Below are 17,322 nucleotides of genomic sequence, written 5' to 3' on the forward strand. Positions count from 1 at the left end.
CTGCCTCCCATTCCCAAGGGGCCGGGGTTACAGGTGTACCACTTCACACTTGGCCTTTCTCCTCATGTCTGAAGCAGCACATCTGGTCAGCAGCACCGCACCAGCACATCTGGTCAGCAGCACCGCACCAACTTGAGCTCTCTGCAGCCCCCATGCGACTCCTGGGGTCCTTCCGTTCTTCAGCTGGATGCTAGATGGGAGGTCTGATACTAAAAACCAAGTATCAAGCCATGTGAGCTGCTTAACCCCGGCACTCAGGAGGCAGAGGCAGGTGGATCTCTGATTTTCAGGCCAGCCTGGTCTACAGAGTGAGGTCCCGGATAGCCAGGGCTGTTACACAGAGAAATCCTGTCTCAACAAACCAAAAAGAAAAGTAAATAAGAAAAACTGAATAGTATGAATATTAGATATCACAAACTTGCTGATATCCTCTAAGAGGTTCGATTGGCTCATCCAGTGAAAGACACTGGTCTTTTTGTTTCTCTGTGCAGCCCCGGCTGTTCTAGAACTCACTCTGTAGACCAAGCTGGCCTGGAATTCAGAGATTCTCCTGCCTCTGCCTCCCGAGTGCTGGGATTAAAAGTGTATGCCACCATGCCTGGCAAAAGACAGGGGTCTTAATAAGCACCAGTTGCTCTCCCCACAGAATCACTGTAGCGGAAAGAATCAGGGGTTGGGGGTGGGACTGCACTTCATCCCTTTTCTTGGCTTACAGGGTCCCTCAGACTCTCAGAGATGGAAAGGCCCCAAACACCAGGGAAATAATGAGGATCCATGGTTCTCCCCCGCCCCCATACACACACACACACACACACACACACACACACACACACACACACACATTTTTTTTTTTTAAGAGAGAGAAGGTTTCTCTATGTAGCCCTGGCTGTCCTGGACCTCACTTTATACATTAGGCTGGCCTCAAACTCAGAGATTTCCCTGCCTCTGCCCCTGGAGTGCTGGGATTAAAGGTATGCACCATCATCACCTCAATACATATCTACCCTCATCTTTTAGTTCAGGGAGACCACTTTGAGGCTTCCGAATCGCTGGGAAGAGGGCTGCATGTGCCACTGGAATAGAAAACAGCTAATTGCTCTCTCTCTTGTCAATATGGAAGAATCTCTTCTGCTTGGAGTAAATCAGGGTATTTGACTAGATGGTAATGTCTTGAGTTTGGGCCCTCACTGGGATCTACTGACATTCAAAGAGCCTTTACAATCTACAAGATACAGTATCCTGCGTTTTCTGTTGCTAGTTACCCGATTTCATTCTTCGCAGCAACTCCAGGATATGGCATTAATTATTTTAGTTAATAAGATGTCAGAGTAAAAGGCGGGGCATCTGCCCAGACAGGTTCTCTCTGGGAGGCAATATGTAAGGATGATAGTGGGAAGCTGCTCGTGATGGGGGAAGGACTTGGGAGGTCATATCCGATTTCAAGGCTCTCCTTAGCTATACAGCAAGTGTGATACTAGCCTGGGTTACATGAGACCTTGGCTGAGAGAAAGAGAGACAGTGACAGAGGCAGGGAAGATGCTGAGGGACACTGGCTCCTAGGTAAAGAGATAAACCAGGCCAGGCACAGAAATCCCAACCTTGGCTGTAAATTCTGGCTTAGTTATGATAAAGTGCTGTCAAGGCCTGGCACAAAGAAGGCTGTAGAAGAACGTGCATCTGGCTAATACAGGAGGATCTTGAGAGTTCCATGCCAGCTTGGGTTACTAGTGAGTTCAAGGCTAGCCTGAGACATGAAAGGCCTGGTGAGATGGCTCGGCAGCTGAAGGTGACTGAAGCCAGGCCTGATGCCTGGGACCTATATGGTAGGAGACCATGGCCTGCACACACTCCAAGAAAATAAATAAATCAATGCTAATATTAAATTAAATAAAGGATATTTGTAGCCTTTTAAAACAGAAACAATAGCAAATATAGGAATGTTTATCAATAGCAGTTTCATAACACTGAAAATCTGCATACATCCCACCGTCCAACATTTTGTATACATACGTACTACGGAAAAGTGTAATTTGTTATGAATGATACTGTGGATGTTAACAAACAGGAAAAGGTATTTGTGACATATTACTTGATCACACTGATTGCAACTGACTTATGTGATGCAATTTTGTTAAATTTATTTATTTTATTTATTTTTTTTAAAAGATTTATTTATTTATTATGTATATAGCATGTATGACTGCAGGCCAGAAGAGGACACCAGATCTCATTACAGGTGGTTGTGAGCCACCATGTGGTTGCTGGGAATTGAACTCAGGACCTCTGGAAGAACAGTCAGTGCTCTTAACCTCTGAGCCATCTCTCCAGCCCAAATTTATTTTTTAAATACCGTTTATTTATTGTATTGTCATTTTATTTATTTCTATGTGTATATGTCTATGCATGTGTGCTCTTTGTGTGTGTGTGTGTGTGTGTGTGTGTGTGTGTGTGTGTGTGTGTGTGTGTGTTGATGTCAATTGTTTTCCTCTACAGTCCTCGACTTTTCTTTTTCCCTAGACTGGGTTTTTCCGTGTAGCTCTGGCCATCCTGGAACTCACTCTGTGCTCTGTAGACCAGAGAGCTGGCCTTGAATTCTGAGGGATTAAAGGCACACTACTACTCCCAGCAACTTTTTTTTATGTTAATGTATATGTCACCTGCATGTAAATGTTTTCAGAAGCCAGAAGAGGGCATTGGATCTCCTGGAGTTGGAGTTGCAGGGGATTGTGAGCTGCCAGATGTGGGTGCTAGGAATCAAATTTGGGTCCTCTATGGAAGCAGGAAGCCCTCTTAATGGCTGAGCCACCATTCCATTCAATATATATATTGCCAGTTATTGAACAATATTTATTTTGTGTAGTTTTATTATATGCATTTACATGTAAATATGGGGAGATGGAATGCCCACGGCTATACACTAAAACGGAATGTCTCTCTGCCAGTTTTTCAGCTGTTCCTAGCTGATTTTCAGTCTGGTCACAATGTATTTGTGCTAATGATAAGAGAAAGTCAGGTGTGGGGCTGTGCACACCTGCAATCCTAGCACTTGGGATGCATGGTCACCAGCTTGGGCCCATGAGACCCTGGAGAGAAGGGAGAGAGGGGTACGTAGGCAAGAGGGAAGAGGCCGTCTGGAGATATTTACTTGGCATGTGAGAGGCCCTGGGTTCCATTCCCAGTGCCGAGATAAACTACAATATAGAAATGCACAGTATCCACAATGGAAGGGTGGGACACAGGTATCTGCCTGGATCTTTGGAGGCACAGGGCTGAGGAGTTCATTTTCAGTGTGCCTGGAGAATCAAGACCCATGTAATGGACGAGGAGTCTTACAGAGATTTGACTGGATTCTGGAGAACTCAAAAATCCCTCCCCACCATGTGTAAATTGAAGTCTGTTTTTGATCCTGCTCCTAGGAGCCTTTGCTGATGTCACAGGGCCCATCTTCGTCTGATTCCTAGTAGTTCCTCAGACAGGCTAGAACTCCAGCGATCAGGCCGGGCCTTTGTAGCCAGTTTGTTCCCATCATGCTCCTGAGATGATATCCTGGCCATCTCGATCAAATGTGGGTGTTCGCCATGCCAGCCACCTACTGGGACAAGGCATCTTTGAAGGAATGTCTCTGCCACAGCTGGCTCTCTGCCTTTGTAGCCTGTGAGTCACTCCGGTTTCAACCCATCTTCCCATTTCTAGGTTGTAAGGACGCCTCCCTGACACGCCTTCATTTTACAGTAATGGTGAATAAAAGCTACTATATATTACTGGTGCTTATGCACCAAATAGCACAAGGTGTGGGCTCTTCTAAGCCGCACTGCACACTGGGAAGCAGGTATGTGCATCCTTATAGATGAGTAGATCAGTGGTTGACTCAGTCACAGATCTATGTCACATAAGTCTGGGCACCTGAACACAAGATACTCAACAGCCCATAGGTCTATCCCCCTCCCCCCACTTTTGGTTTTTTTGAGACAGGGTTTCTCTGTGTAGCTTTGCGCCTTTCCTGAATCTCACTCTGTAGACCAGGCCTGCCTCTGCCTCGAGTGCTGGGATTAAAGGCGTGTGCCACCACCGCCCGGCTTCCCCCCCTTTTATATCCTCTGTTCAATATTTTGAAGCCGGGTCTCTCCATGTACCCCAAGCTGGCCTTGAACTTAGATTTTTTTATGTTGGTAGCTCTGGGAATTCAACACAGGACCTCACTCATGCTAGATTAGGTGCTCTACCACTGAGCTACACTCCCAGCCCACTTTCTTACACTTTGAGACATGGTCTCTATATGTTGCCCAGGCTGGCCTTCAAATTGTGATCCTTCTGCCTCAGTCTCCCAGGCAGCTAGAGTTACAGCTCTTTTACTTACTTATTTCGATTCTCGCTCTCTTTTCAAACAGGAACTTTCTAGGCACAGCAGGCTGGCTGCAAACTCACAAGCTCCACCAGATTCTGCCTCAGAGCGCTGGTGTTAAAGGTGTGTCTAATCATCACCTGACTTCAGTTACCTCCGTTTTTATAAGGCAGGAAACTGGGGCTACATTATTTACTGAACATATTAGTCACTTACGTTGAGGAAGCTGGCAAGTGAAATGGGATAAATTCTGAACATTTCCCTGACACTAACCCTGTCTTCTGCTTGTGCCCACAACCATCCTCTTCCCCAGCATGTACTCTGTATTTTCTGCAAGTACTTGAATTGTTTTGTTTTTTTCTTTTGGACAGGACTTCTCTATATCATCATGGCTGGCTTCTAACTCATTATGTAGACCAGGCTGCCTCAAAGTCACAGAGATCCACCTGCCTCTGCAGTTTCCCCAGGGCTGGGATTAAAGGCGTGTATCAACAGGCCTGGCTGCTAGAACTCAACAGTTCTTAGAATTTAGAATGTCCTTTTTTGCCCTGCAGACAAATTGTTCCCTCCCACGCTTTTTTTGTTGTGGTTTTGAGATAGAGTCTCTCTGTGTAGTCCTGGCTGTCCAGGAACTACATAGATCAGGCTGGCCTTAAACTCATAAAGATCTGCCTGCCTCTGCCATCCAAGTGCTGGAACTAAGGGCCTGTGCCACCACACCTGGCTCCCTCCCATGCTTTAGACTGGGATAGCCCTACTTACCTCGATGACCTTCAGGAAGCCTTCACTGACCACCCTTGTCCTCTGAGGTGCTTCCACGTACTACACTCTAATTGTCTGTTGTCCCCACCCCCACGCTTTTTTTATTTTTTTGAGAAGGGGTCTCACTTAGTCCAGCTGGGACTGGTTGTGTAGCTGAGGCTGGCCTTGAACTTCTGATCTTCCTGTCTCTACCTTCCAGACTCTGAGATTATAATCATGCACAACTGTGCCTCTCTCTTTTTGGTTTTGTTGAGACAAGGCCTTGCTATAATGGTCCTGGCTATCCTGGTATTTAATATGTAGCCTACGCTGGCCTCAAACTCCTGACAATCCTCCTGCCTCAGCTTTGCAAGTGCTGGGACTACAAGTAGGCACCATACATGATGTCTGGCTCTGAGGCCCAGCTGTCTCCTGCTCCTCTACCAGTTTGCAAAGCCAGAGAACAAGGAACCAGACTGGCTGGTGGTCAAGTCCGTAGCACCAGGCCGAGGAGCTGGCACACAGCAGGTACATAGTGAGCGTAGTTGAATGAATGGACACTCGACTCTCAGAGATGACTTTATCTCTTTTCTGGAGGATATGGCTTGGGTGTTCTGAAGAGCGGCAGGTAATGACAGGGCTGTGGCTTCCTGCATTCCCTACTGAAAGGGTGTACTGGGAAGCCCCGGGGGTCACTCGAGAGGCCCAGTGAGCGGAGCCTGAAATCATGGGGTCGTTCTTGCTGAACCAAACTCTCTGGCTTCTGTTTTCTCACTCCTTGCCAGAAATAAATCATGTTCTGAGTGACTGGAGTCATTGCTCACAGCTCCGTGAGCTGGTGCAGGGTGGGGCGAGGGGCAGTGGCCTTGGGGCTCCTGTCAGTAAAGGCCCAGGCCTTTGGGCTGGGGGGAGGGGAAGGAGTGGCTGGTCCTATCCCTGGGAGGCTGCAGTCATTGGGGGAGAGACAATGGGGCTCAGCGTCTGCTCCTAGCTGGGAGAAGGGACCCTCCAGTGAAAAGCCAGGGAGAGCAGGGAAGTGGGGGAGGAATTGATGAGAAGGGGTGGAGCCAAGGAGATGCAGCCCGGAGGAAGGAGGGAAGGGGAAGGAAGAGCGCAGGGAGGGGAGAGGATCCAGGCTTCTCTTCTGCTCGGTGACCTGGTCCGGAGCCGCAGCTTCCCTCGCTTTGTCTGGGCCCGCCGAGACCTCACGTTTCTCGCCCAGCTGCAGCCCCAGTCCAAGGGCCAGGCATCCAGCAGGTGCTCAATACTTACTTGGGAAAATAAGAAATGTGGCCAACTTTGCTCTGGGAACTTTTCCCCCGTGTTGTCTCCACTCCTCCGGAGAAGCCGAGGACAGAGCTGGTCTTGGGAGCACGCCCAGGCGCCCCATGAATAATTGACCCTTGGTGGCGACACTGCCCGGCTCTGTCCGCGGGCTCGGCACCCGCCCTGCGTCGGAGGCGAGCGGCGCAGCTGAGTGGCGGGTGTCCGGGAGGTTGGAGGCGGGGTGTCCGGCCTGTCCCAGAGCTGGGAGGAGGCCAGGCTAGGCTGAACCCCGGGCCCCGCAGGGAGCCACACGGGCCCAGACCTCAGCTAACGACCACGCCTCGGCGCCCCCCAGCCGTGCACCCCGGGGGCCGAACCTAGGCCCCGGGCTTGGGGAGGCCGCGAGGAGCTGAACTCCCCTGAACCCCTTCGCACACGGGTCCCGGCGATCACAGCCGGAGCCGTTCCCTCGAGTCTGACCGTCCAGGGCTCTGAACAGCTGTTTAAAGGCGCTTTAGTGTGCAGGGCTCTGCGGCTGCGTTTGCTCCAAGCCCATCTGCCCACTTAAAAAATATATTAAGTGAAGAGCAACCCCCCCCCCCGCGCCGCCAGCTTCCACCCCTGGTTGGGAGGGGGCGGACTCAGAGCCCCTACCCGTATTTCGGAAGGACTGGGCACCCAGGGGCTCCCCCGGACCCCCATCCCGGTGGCTCTTCTTTGGGATAGGACACCCCAGGCTTCCTGGGGGGGGGCTGTTCTCTCGGGCCCCCTTTGTGCCTGGCAGGGACAGCCCCCCATTTCCATTCGAGGTTCTGAGGCTCCCTTCTCCCCCGCTTGTTAATCTTTGTTCCCCTTTTCTGCTGAGAGGAGGGGGGAAAAAAAGGAGAGGGAGAAAGAAAAGAAGGAAAAAGGCGTGACTCGATTTTCAAACGAAACTCCCTCAGCAAACAAAACCCTTTTAGAGAAATAAGAAAGGAGGAAGGAGGAAGAAAAGAGGAAAGGGGAAGAAAAAAAAAAAAAGAGAAGCCTCCAGGCTTGCAATTCGAGTAGGAGAGTTGCTCGGAAAGAAAGAGAAAGAAAAGAAGAAAAATCCTCTCTGCGGTAGAAAGAGAAAAAGAAAACTTGGGCCGGCAAGAGGGGGGTGCTGGGGGGGGTGCTGGAAGGAAGTGAGAAAACAAAAGAGAGATAAAAGGGCTGCTTTTCTGTCTCTCTCTTCCTCTGCGAGCTGGCTTAGGAGGAGCTGTTTAGCATCCCTTCACGTCAGCCCTGCCTCATTCCCTTCTTCCAGGGAGGGAGAGAGCGCGAGCGAGCGAGAGAGCGAGCGAGCGCGAGAGAGAGCAGGAGGGAGAGAGAGAGAGAGGGGGAGAGAGAAAGAGAGGAGCCGGAGGGAGGGTGGCAGAGCAGGGCGGGCGCGCGTGGAGGCGGCGCGCAGCAGCAACCCGGGCGGTGGGCAGCAGGAGCCCCCGGCCCGCCCGGCCCGGCCAGCCGAGGGCCCCCAGCGCCAGGAGCCGCGCCCGGACCCAGGGTGAGTGTCCCGCGCGGCCCCCGGCCCCGCCAGCCCCCCGGCGGCCCGCGGCGGGGTGGCTGGGGGCGCGGGGGTGGGTCGCTGCGGCCGCGGTCGACCCGCCCCCCGCCTCTCCCCGGGGACGGCGGCGCGCAGGCCCGCAAGCCGCGCTGCAAACATGTCGTCTTTTCCTTTCACTTCCACATTCCCTCATGCCGGAGAGCTGGAGCGAGAGAGGGAGAGCTGGGGAAAGAGGGAGAGATGGCGTCTGGAGTGGGGGGGGGGGGAGGGAGGGAGAGGGGGAAGGGAAGAAGAGAGGGAGAGAGGGAGGAGAGCGCGCGAAGGGGGGGGAGAGGGAGAGAGAGAGAGAGAGAGAGAGAGAGAGAGAGAGAGAGAGAGAGAGAGAGAGAGAGAGAGAGAGAGAGAGAGAGAGAGAGGCAAAATGAAAGGAAAGCGCGGCGGCGGCGCGGGAGGCCGGGGAGGCGGCGGCGGCGGCGGTCTCCGGCCCGCACGTGGGTGTCGCGGCGCTCGGGGACGGGGACGCTCCCCCCCCACCCCCCGCACCCGGCCCGGGACTCAAAGTTTCACCCCTCGCCGCCCCGCCCCTGCGGCTGCCCACAAACTTTTTACTCCGGGAGCGGGTGGGGTGGCCGCGCGGCGGGGCCGGCGGGGTGGCGAGGGCGCAGCGCGCTGCTGGGGTGCCGGGTGCCCCTCGTGGTCAGCGGGCATCTCCAGCCGGGGGCCGCGGGTCCCGGGTGCTCCCCCCCCCCGGTGGCCCCGGCTCGGACCTGTTGACGGCGCTCGCCGGGTGCAGGGGAAGGGTGGGCAGATCCCCATGGCTGGTCTGGAGCCTCCGGTGGCTCGTCCTCCCTTCCTCGCCGCCCCCTCTCCCTCTCCTCGCGGTCATTTTCCTAATTGGACGGAGCTGTGGGGCGTGATCGTCGGCGTCAGCTCGAGGAGCCCCCCGAATCCGGTGGTCTTCCTTCCCCCACCGACTCTCAGACCCCACCGAACCGGCCTCGGTGTTCCCCCCCACCCCGAGCTGCGGACTTGCTAACTCGTGCGTAGCGGGTTGTTGGGTTTTTTTTTTTCAACTTGCCTTTTAAGATGACTTTTATGGTCCCTGCAACTGCTTCCCTCCAGTCTAAACTGTAGTTTGGGAAGATTTAAGAGGCCAGGGAGGTGCTTGTGTGGCCTCTAACTAATCCAAAACGGTCATTAATGGATCTCTCCGCCCTGCGAGATGGTTCCGGCCAGGCCAAGCAGTAGCCTGGGTGTGTTTTCGCCCGGACACTGCGGAGTTCCTTCACGGTCTTAGCGGCCGGCCTGCCAGGGAGGGGACACTTGACCCGCGGCCCCAGTGCCCTATCTTCGAAGGGCACCCTGGGCGTCTTTCTTTCCGTTCACAATGGAAACTGTCCGCCACTGCCCACCTGAAGACGTGACTAGTCCCCGTGGATACCTCGGAAGCTCACAAAACTCCCCCACAGGTGTGCGGAGGACTTTGTGCCGCTGGGGGTCATCCGGCCAGCTTTGACGCTGCCCTCTCAGGCCTTGCCTTTGTACATGTGTAAGTAAAAGCAGCCAAAGTTCACTTCTGCCAAAGAGAAGAGCTGATGTGTGGGAACCGGAGACGGCGGGGGAGGGCTTGTATCACCTTCCCAGGGCCCTTCAAAGATCCAGGGAGCTGGTGTGGGACGCGGGGAAATGGTCCTTCGCCGTCTTTAGATTTAAGAAAGTGTATTGTTATCAACGCTGAGGGGCCTGTCTGCTTTTTATTTTGAGAGGTTGTATGACCATCACTTTTTCACTTCTTTCAAAGCAAACTTACCTTTGAGAGCTTTGCTTAGTGGTTTTGTCTGCTCCCCTCCCGTCGTCCCACACGTAGTAACCCCGTGCCAGGCACCTGCTGCTCTTGGAGCACAACCTTGAATTGATCACTTCCAGCTCCAGCCACCTTGCAGAGCCGGCTTTGCCGCCTGAGGGCACTGGGTAGAGCTTCGGGTAGGGGCAAGGGACAGTTGGATCGCATTTTCTTCCTCTAGTCTGGTCTGGTTTCCTGCGTGACCGTGTGCCAGGAGTTTCAGTGAGTTGACACGGGGTCAGACTGACTTTAGAGTGTCTCGGTTGTCTTCTTCAAGCTGTTCCCAGCTGACCCTCGGTCTCATGGCGTGGGAGGCATTTGTTTGTGCTCAGGTCCCTTCTATCACAACCAGGCATTTTCTTTTAGGCTCTCTGTCTAGAGGCAAGGAGACAGACAAGGTCTAGACTATCTTTTGGGTTGGAGGAACGAGTAATGGATCACCAGAGATTTTGTATGGTTTCTGGTTTAGGTTTGCCTTGTGGCTTAGAGATGTTTCTAGCAAGGCTGCTCTTGGGAAGTAGCTAACTACTACTTCCTTCTCTTTGGAGAAGTGTCTCATTACCTAGTCCAGACTGGCCTTGAACTGGTGATCCTCCTGTCTCAAGTTCCTGGGTGCTGAGACTACAGGCATGTCCCACCACACCTGGCTGTGGTATAGCCTCTTTCTAGAAGGGAATAATTATCTGTGGGTCACAGCCCCCTTTGGGGGTTGCATATCCGATATTTACATTAAGATTCATAACAGTAGCAAAATTACAGTTATGAAGTAGCAACTATATATATATATATATATATATATATATTATTTTTTGAGACAGGGTTTCTCTGTGTAGCTTTGCACCTTTCCTGGATCTCGCTCTGTAGACCAGGCTGGCCTCAAACTCACAAAGATCCGCCTGCCTTTGCCTCCCAGGTGCTGGGATTAAAGGCATGCGCCACCACCACCTGGCTCAACAAAATAATTTTATGGTTGGGGTCACCACTACATGAGGAACTGTATTAAAGGGTCACAGCATTAGGAAGGTTGGGAACCACTGGAATAGTAGAGAACTAAAAGGAAGAGTCTATTGCATCTCAGAGGAAGCAGATGAAAAGGGCCCCCCACTCCCCCACACTGATGGATGTTTGGTGCCGCTTCCTTCCTTGGCTTGACCACCCACAGATCCCTCAGGCCTTACTAGGGCTTGACCCCAAGCAGGTTTATTCAGTTTACCAAAGGAAGGATTCTGCATCTGCTAGGTCTCCGTTAAGGACAGTGGAGCCAGTCCTTTGACTCCAAAACTAGAAGATCTTAGAGACTGTTTAAAAACATCCAAGGCAGGAAGAGTACCCCATGGACTAACAGTCACTAGCAGGGCAATCGCTCAAATCTGATCCCCTGGGGTCTCTTTCCACAAGGCCTCTCTACCTTTGCTGCTGCTATGGATTCGCAGCCACACATAGTTCAAAGAACATGGCTGTGAGGACATGAAACCAGCCATGGGCTTGTAATGCATGTACGGGCTGAGGTAACATCGCCTTATTTTGTAGGTATGCCTTACATGCTGCTCTGGAGGACTGGGCAGGCCAGGGCAATTATTGGGAGAGCTTGCTATTTTAGCACCAATCTCTTTAAAGCCTAGCAGTTCAGCAGGGTAGAAGGTTAGTCATCAGGATGTTCCTAAATTACCGGGTTTTGATCTGGAATACTTTCTTCATACTCCGTACTTGTGTGTGATTTATTTAGGGTTAGCTAGATGGGGAAGAATGGGGACAGAAGGAAGGGCTTCAGTAGCTGATCTCCACTCAGGGTTTAGAGCTGCTAGAATGTCTGTTCAGTGGGGGCAGAGAGCTGGGCTATCTGTGGATTTCCCCCTACCAACATATTTATTATTTATTGATTGCTTATTTGCTTGGCCCATTGCTAAGCCCCTGCAAGACTAATATATAGTTGGCCTTTCATAAATACTTGTTGAATGATGTGCTGGACATTAGGAAAAGCCTTTCCCTCCCAGGAGGAGCCCAGAAATGACACACAGAGGCAGGGACAGGGAGGTGATTGATGGGCGCTGCAGAGTTGTGCTGTGATTCATTGTTTCAAACAAGCTCCAGACAGGTAAGGCGGGAGGGGGTTGGGAAGAGTGGATCCTGAATGGGTGGAGCCACAGGGTGGAGACTTCTGCAAAACAATAGAGAGGTTTTGAATTGGACTCAGACACTGGGAGAAGAATATAATCAGGTGTTCCAGGCCAGGATTATGCTCAAGTATATACATCATCTCCCATAGTCCTTGCAGGTGCTGGCAAACACCTTGCTATTCTCATCTGGTAGCCTGGGAAACAGCACAGAGGAGTTAAGTCACTTGTCTGGGGCTTCAGAGCCGGTGTCTGCTTCTCGACAGTAATGATGTGGTCAGGCCTCTCATGCGAAGGAACTGGGTCTTCAGCTTTTGGGTTCTTCTGAAAGGATAGTGGAAGAGAAGCTAAAAAAGAAATTGTCAGCCTGCCGCAGAGGGGGGGGGGTCCCCACACTGCCTGCTGATGGTTCAGCCAGCGAGGACTGACAGGGTGTGCTTGTTTCCCAGGGTCTCGTTATTCCCCGGTAGCAGTGCCAGATCAGGACTATTTTTGTACTTGACAAGATTTTAGGATGCATGCACACACATCTGAACACAGGTGATGCCCGCATTGAATCTAGGGTTTTGCACATGGGCAGTACCGCTGAGCTCCATCCCTACTCGATTGGAATACGTTTACACTGGGGCAAATGGCTCAGGCAGTCAAGTGCTTGGAGGACCAGAGTTAGATGGTCAGCGCCCACGTGAAAATCCGTGGTTACCCACTTGTCACTCTAGAATCAGAGAGGTGGAGACAGGAGGATTTCTGGTGCTCACCGGCTAGCCAGCCTAACTAATCCAGGAGACTTTATCTCACAAGCAAGGTGGATGTCTCCTGAAGAATGACCCTCTGACCTCCACCTGCATGCAAACATGTATAGGTGCACCTGCACACACAAATGGCGCTCATCTATAAGAACACACACACACACACACACACACACTCACGTACATGAAAGGTCACCGCTGGCCTAGAGGTCTCCAGCAGATGTCCCACACGTCCAGTCCAGTCTGCTAGCCCGGCAAAGTGCAGACCATGGCAGCTGCTTGTTTACAGGCAGTCTGCAGTGTTCTAGACACTGTGCTGTCCGGTCCTCCTAGAGCTTGCAGTCTGTCTGGGAGACAGACATTAAACGAATAATTACACAAACAGTCTTTAATTACAGTTGTTATAAGTGCTTCAAAGGAAAAAGTTCAGAGGCCCAGGAGCCAATAATTAGGGAGGGAGGAGTGAAGGGACAGGTCCTGGAGAAAGGGCATTTGAAGCAGCCTCCCGACTTGAAAGGAGGGCTTTAGCCAGGGTGGTATACGTCGTCGTCGTTTTCTTCTTTCTTTGGAAATAGAGTAAGAAGAGAAAGGCGCCCTGATAACAATGGACAGGGTTAGACAGATGGTGCAGGTCTAACTCAGAAGCCTTTACAAACATTTAATTTCTTTATTTATCATGTATGTGTTTGGGCACAAGGATGCCCTGGTGTCTTGTGTGGAGCCAGAGGACAACTTGGAAGAGTCAATTTTGTCCTTCCATCACGGGGATCCTGGGGAACTGAACTCAGGTCACGGGACTTGACAGCAGGTGCCTGAGCCGCCTGCCCAGCTCTCCTGCTGACAGCTCCCTTCCCCTCCTGGTGGGTTTTCGTTTGTTTGTTTTTAGTAACGAAAGCTGGCCTCAACTTGCTGAGTGGCAGGCCTTGAACACCTGACCTTCCTTTAGTCCCTCCCCCGTGCTGGGACTGCAGGCATGTGCCACCATTCCGTGCCCTAAGTTCACAGCCATCCTCCTGCCTCCCCAGTGCTAGGCACACATCTCCAGGCCTGGCTTGGTCTGTTCACTTGGCTATAAACCTTGCTGTTGTCTGTGTGGTTGGTGCACCAGTAGCATCACCATTACCTGGGAGCCAGGCAGAGATGCAGACTCCTGGGCCCCTCCGTAGATTTGCCGAGCCTGCAATTTAAACAAGAGTGCTCTGGAGGTGGCCCAGGTGAGCGCAGGTCCTGAACGGGGAGCTTAGTCGTGCAGCAGGCGAGGAGTGGTGTGACCTGGAACAACTTTTCCCGCAAGTAGCAGGGAGTCAGGCAACATCACAGATCCCTCCGGCGTCTCTGACCTTTAGCTTCTGGAGCTTTGTGCTACTTCCAAGCTTGCTGAGGGCCTGGGCCTGCACCCCGCAGCCTCCACCCCTGCACTGCCTTCGTGTGGACCCTCCCTTCACCCCAGTAAGCACTCACGCACCATTAGAGCTTTGGAGAAGTGTCGGAGGAAGTAGTAAGAAGTACTGGAGCTTTGTGGCCCAGGCTGGACACGGGGAGATGTAGCCCTAAGTAAGGAACACTGGCAAGGTCACAGGACTTTCGGGAGGAGAAGTGGAAGTTACAGGGGGCGGGGAACCTGCTCAGTAGTTCCGTGGCTGGGATCTTTGTCCCTGGACTCCTGAAGTCCCTGCCGGGAGGACTAGACAGGGGTGCTTTACCCTCGCCATTGGGGTGGGGTTCTTACCTGAAGCCATGCAGGTTGTGTGTGTGGCAGTGGTTCTCAGCCTGTGGGTCTCGTCCCTTTGGGGGTGTTGAATGACCCCCTTCACAGGAGTCACAGATCAGATACCCTGCATATCAGGTGTTTACATTATGACTTGGAACAGTAGCAAAGTTGCAGTTATGAAGTAGCAATGTAATACTTTTATGGCTGAGGGTCACCACAACATGAGGACCTGTATTAAAGGGTCACAACATTAGGAAAGTTGAGGACCACTGGTCTAGGCTAAGCTGGTGATAGATAGAATCCAGGGTCTCATGCTTGCAAGGCTAGAGCATCACTGCTTTCTCTATCTCTAGCCCTTTTTCTTTCACTTTCATTTTTAAAAATCATCATGTGGGGGAGGGGTATAGGTGCATGTGGCTGTCAGAGGACAGATTGTGGGCATCAGTTCTCTCCTGCCACCGCGTGGGTCCTGGGGATTGAACTTGGGTTACTAGACTTGGTGGTGAGTGCCTTTACACTTGGAACTGCCTTGGCTGGCCCTCTCTTTTTATTTTGAGACAAGGTCTTACCAAGTTGCTGGCTTAAACTTGCCTTGCTCCATATCCAGGGCAGAATTTGAGGAGGTATCACCCAGCTCTTTGATTCAACAGGGCACAATTCTAAGTACTTTACATACTTTCTTTTAGCTCATTTACTTATTTATTTATTTTTCTTTTGTGGTGGGTGGAGATTGAGACAGTCTCCTATAGCCCAGGCTGCCCTCCAGCTTTCTATATAGCTGAAGCTGGCCTCGAACTCTAAATCTCCCTTCCTACACTTCCTGCGTGCTGGGATTGCAGGCATGTGCTGCTGTGGGGAGCAATGTTTAAATATTTAAATTAGCTCCTTTAAATAGAATGACTTTCCTGAAGTCACATGTAGCAAGCATCCTTGGACAGAGGTGGGATGGGGGTGAGATCTTTTTAGTGGTACACACTGATGTTGCAGAGGCACCCCCCCCCCCCTTAGTAAGCGTCTCCTGGTCGTTCATGTATGTGACAGAAGAATTTTCCTAAGGAGACAGAGAGTGGGATGGGGCCAGGTTCCCAGACTGCCTCTGGAAACCCCACATCACCACTGGGTCCAACTTCCTCTTCTTTGCAAAGCAAAGAATTAGCAAACAAGATTACTGCAGCCTTGAAGACTAAACATTCTGGAAGGAGAGCCTTTGAAGAACTGCACCCTTGAATTAGGGGAGGGGGTTGTGAGAGGAAATTGGGGTAGATCCCCAAACGGAACAGATTAAAGGGTGTTAGAACCGAAGCCACCGAAGCCGGGCCAAATGCATGTCAGCAGCATCAGAAGGTGAAAGAACTGGTTTTATTACCTCCTAATGAATGTGCGGTGCTCCCGGACCTGACCCTCCCCCACCCCAGTGCCTTGTCCCGGCACCGAGGTTTTCGCCCTCTCCTTTACTCCTTCCTAAGCGATCTGGGTTTCCGTTGGTATGATTTTCCCTTTATAACCTGTATGCGTGTGTTTGCAAACGAGGTCAAATCACTACCAGAAGTAGGCTGGCCTCTAGGAGGGTTTTGGTTCTGTCTTTCACACCCGCCATTGTACGACTTTCTGATATTAAATATATATATGCTCTATTGTGTGTTTATTTCTGGGAGTGCGCGGAGAGCTGTGGGAAATGTGAGGATTTTCTGAGCCGCCAAAACTAAGCCTACGAGATCACGGTGGCCCAACTGTCTTCTCTCTTTACCCCTGCTTAGGAACTGCGGAGTCAAAGTGAGGTTGGAAAGATGGCAACAGAAAGCAAGGATGCCCAGGCTTAAGTGAGAAACTAACCCTGGTGGCGACTCGCTCGCGTGTGGACTGTCTGGGGGCGGGGGAGGTTGTCCAGCTGGGTGCCACCCGGGACACCCTCTCATTTCCAGTAGGACGGTGATGGCATCGTTTCCTGGTGGTGAAGGCAGTTCTGCGTGCCTGGGAAAACCCAACAGGCAAACGTGATTGCTGGTATAATGTGCCATGCCAGCATGGCTTCCTGGGGACCACGTCCAAGCTGTCCTCTTGAGAACTGTCAAGGGTCCTTTGGAAGCCAGTGGTGTGGCTGGTTAATCTCTGATTCTGATACTGGACCCCGAGCTTACAAACTGTCTTGCCGACTCATGCTTTGTTCCATCGTTGTGACTCTGTTAGCTTTAGACCTCAAGACCCCCGGCAGAAACGCCTTTCCTTGACCTCCCTCTACATTCCCGGCTTGAAGTGGGCCTGTGCACCCCTGCCCAAGCTGGAAACCCGTGCCATGCCTGCTTCCCTAGGCATAACGCCCCCAACACCCCCCCACCCCCGCCGCTGCCTCCGTAGGAGCGGGCTTCCCTCATCCTGGGCTCCACGTTTCTGTCTACACTTGTGGACAGACCAGTCTCCTGTCTCCATTCTGTGTCACCAACTTGACGCTAGAATTCATTCCCTCTCCTCTCTGCCTCCCTGACTTCCCCACAAGGTTGCTATGAGGGACGGTCCAGCCCACTGGGGTCTGGCTTCTCACTGGTCCCTCTCTCCGATCCTGCGCTCTGCCTTTTCTCCTGACCTTGCTGCACTGTGGCGTCTTGGCCACAGTCCTCTGCATCCGGCTTGCTCCCACATGTCTGGTTAGTCCAGCCTGAGTGGTGAAGGCTCTGTCTGGGCCATGTGCCCCCATATACAGTCCCCATTCGGGCTCCCTGTGGTTTGTGACCCATTCGGACATCTATGCTGTTGTAACAGTGAGTTCAGGCCTTTACATTTGGTATGGTTTATGTATTTAGCTGGGATTACAGATGTGCGGGGGGGCCCCCCCTCCACATCCAGATGTGGTGCTGAGGGTGGAACTCTGCACTTTGAGCTAGCATGCACTCTGCTAACTGAACTACACCTTCAGCTCCTTGTTCTGTTTTGAGACAGGGCCTCATTGTCTAGATCTTGCTAGTTAGTCTAGAACTTGTGTGTAGATCAAACCATCCTCAAACTTGTAGAGGTCTTCCGGTCTGCGCCTCCCCAA

At 52.0% G+C, this 17,322-nt stretch overlaps 1 protein-coding gene across 3 annotated transcripts in view; it reads left to right on the plus strand.

Moving 5' to 3' along the window:
* Positions 1–6,185: 6,185 nt before the first annotated feature.
* Positions 6,186–17,322, plus strand: part of Znf710 (zinc finger protein 710) — a 73,462-nt gene continuing 62,325 nt past the window's right edge. Inside the window, exon 1 of one of the 3 annotated variants that reach the window (XM_015993140.3) lies at positions 6,186–6,340. The gene's annotated coding sequence lies outside the window, so the exon portion shown is untranslated. Of the gene's footprint in view, positions 6,341–7,741; positions 7,875–9,052; positions 9,424–17,322 lie in introns of those variants that run through there. The other 2 variants (XM_076545651.1, XM_006970011.4) reach the window with 2 other exon arrangements.

This window comes from Peromyscus maniculatus, chromosome 1, assembly GCF_049852395.1.
Source record: "Peromyscus maniculatus bairdii isolate BWxNUB_F1_BW_parent chromosome 1, HU_Pman_BW_mat_3.1, whole genome shotgun sequence".
Lineage (NCBI taxonomy): Eukaryota > Metazoa > Chordata > Mammalia > Rodentia > Cricetidae > Peromyscus > Peromyscus maniculatus.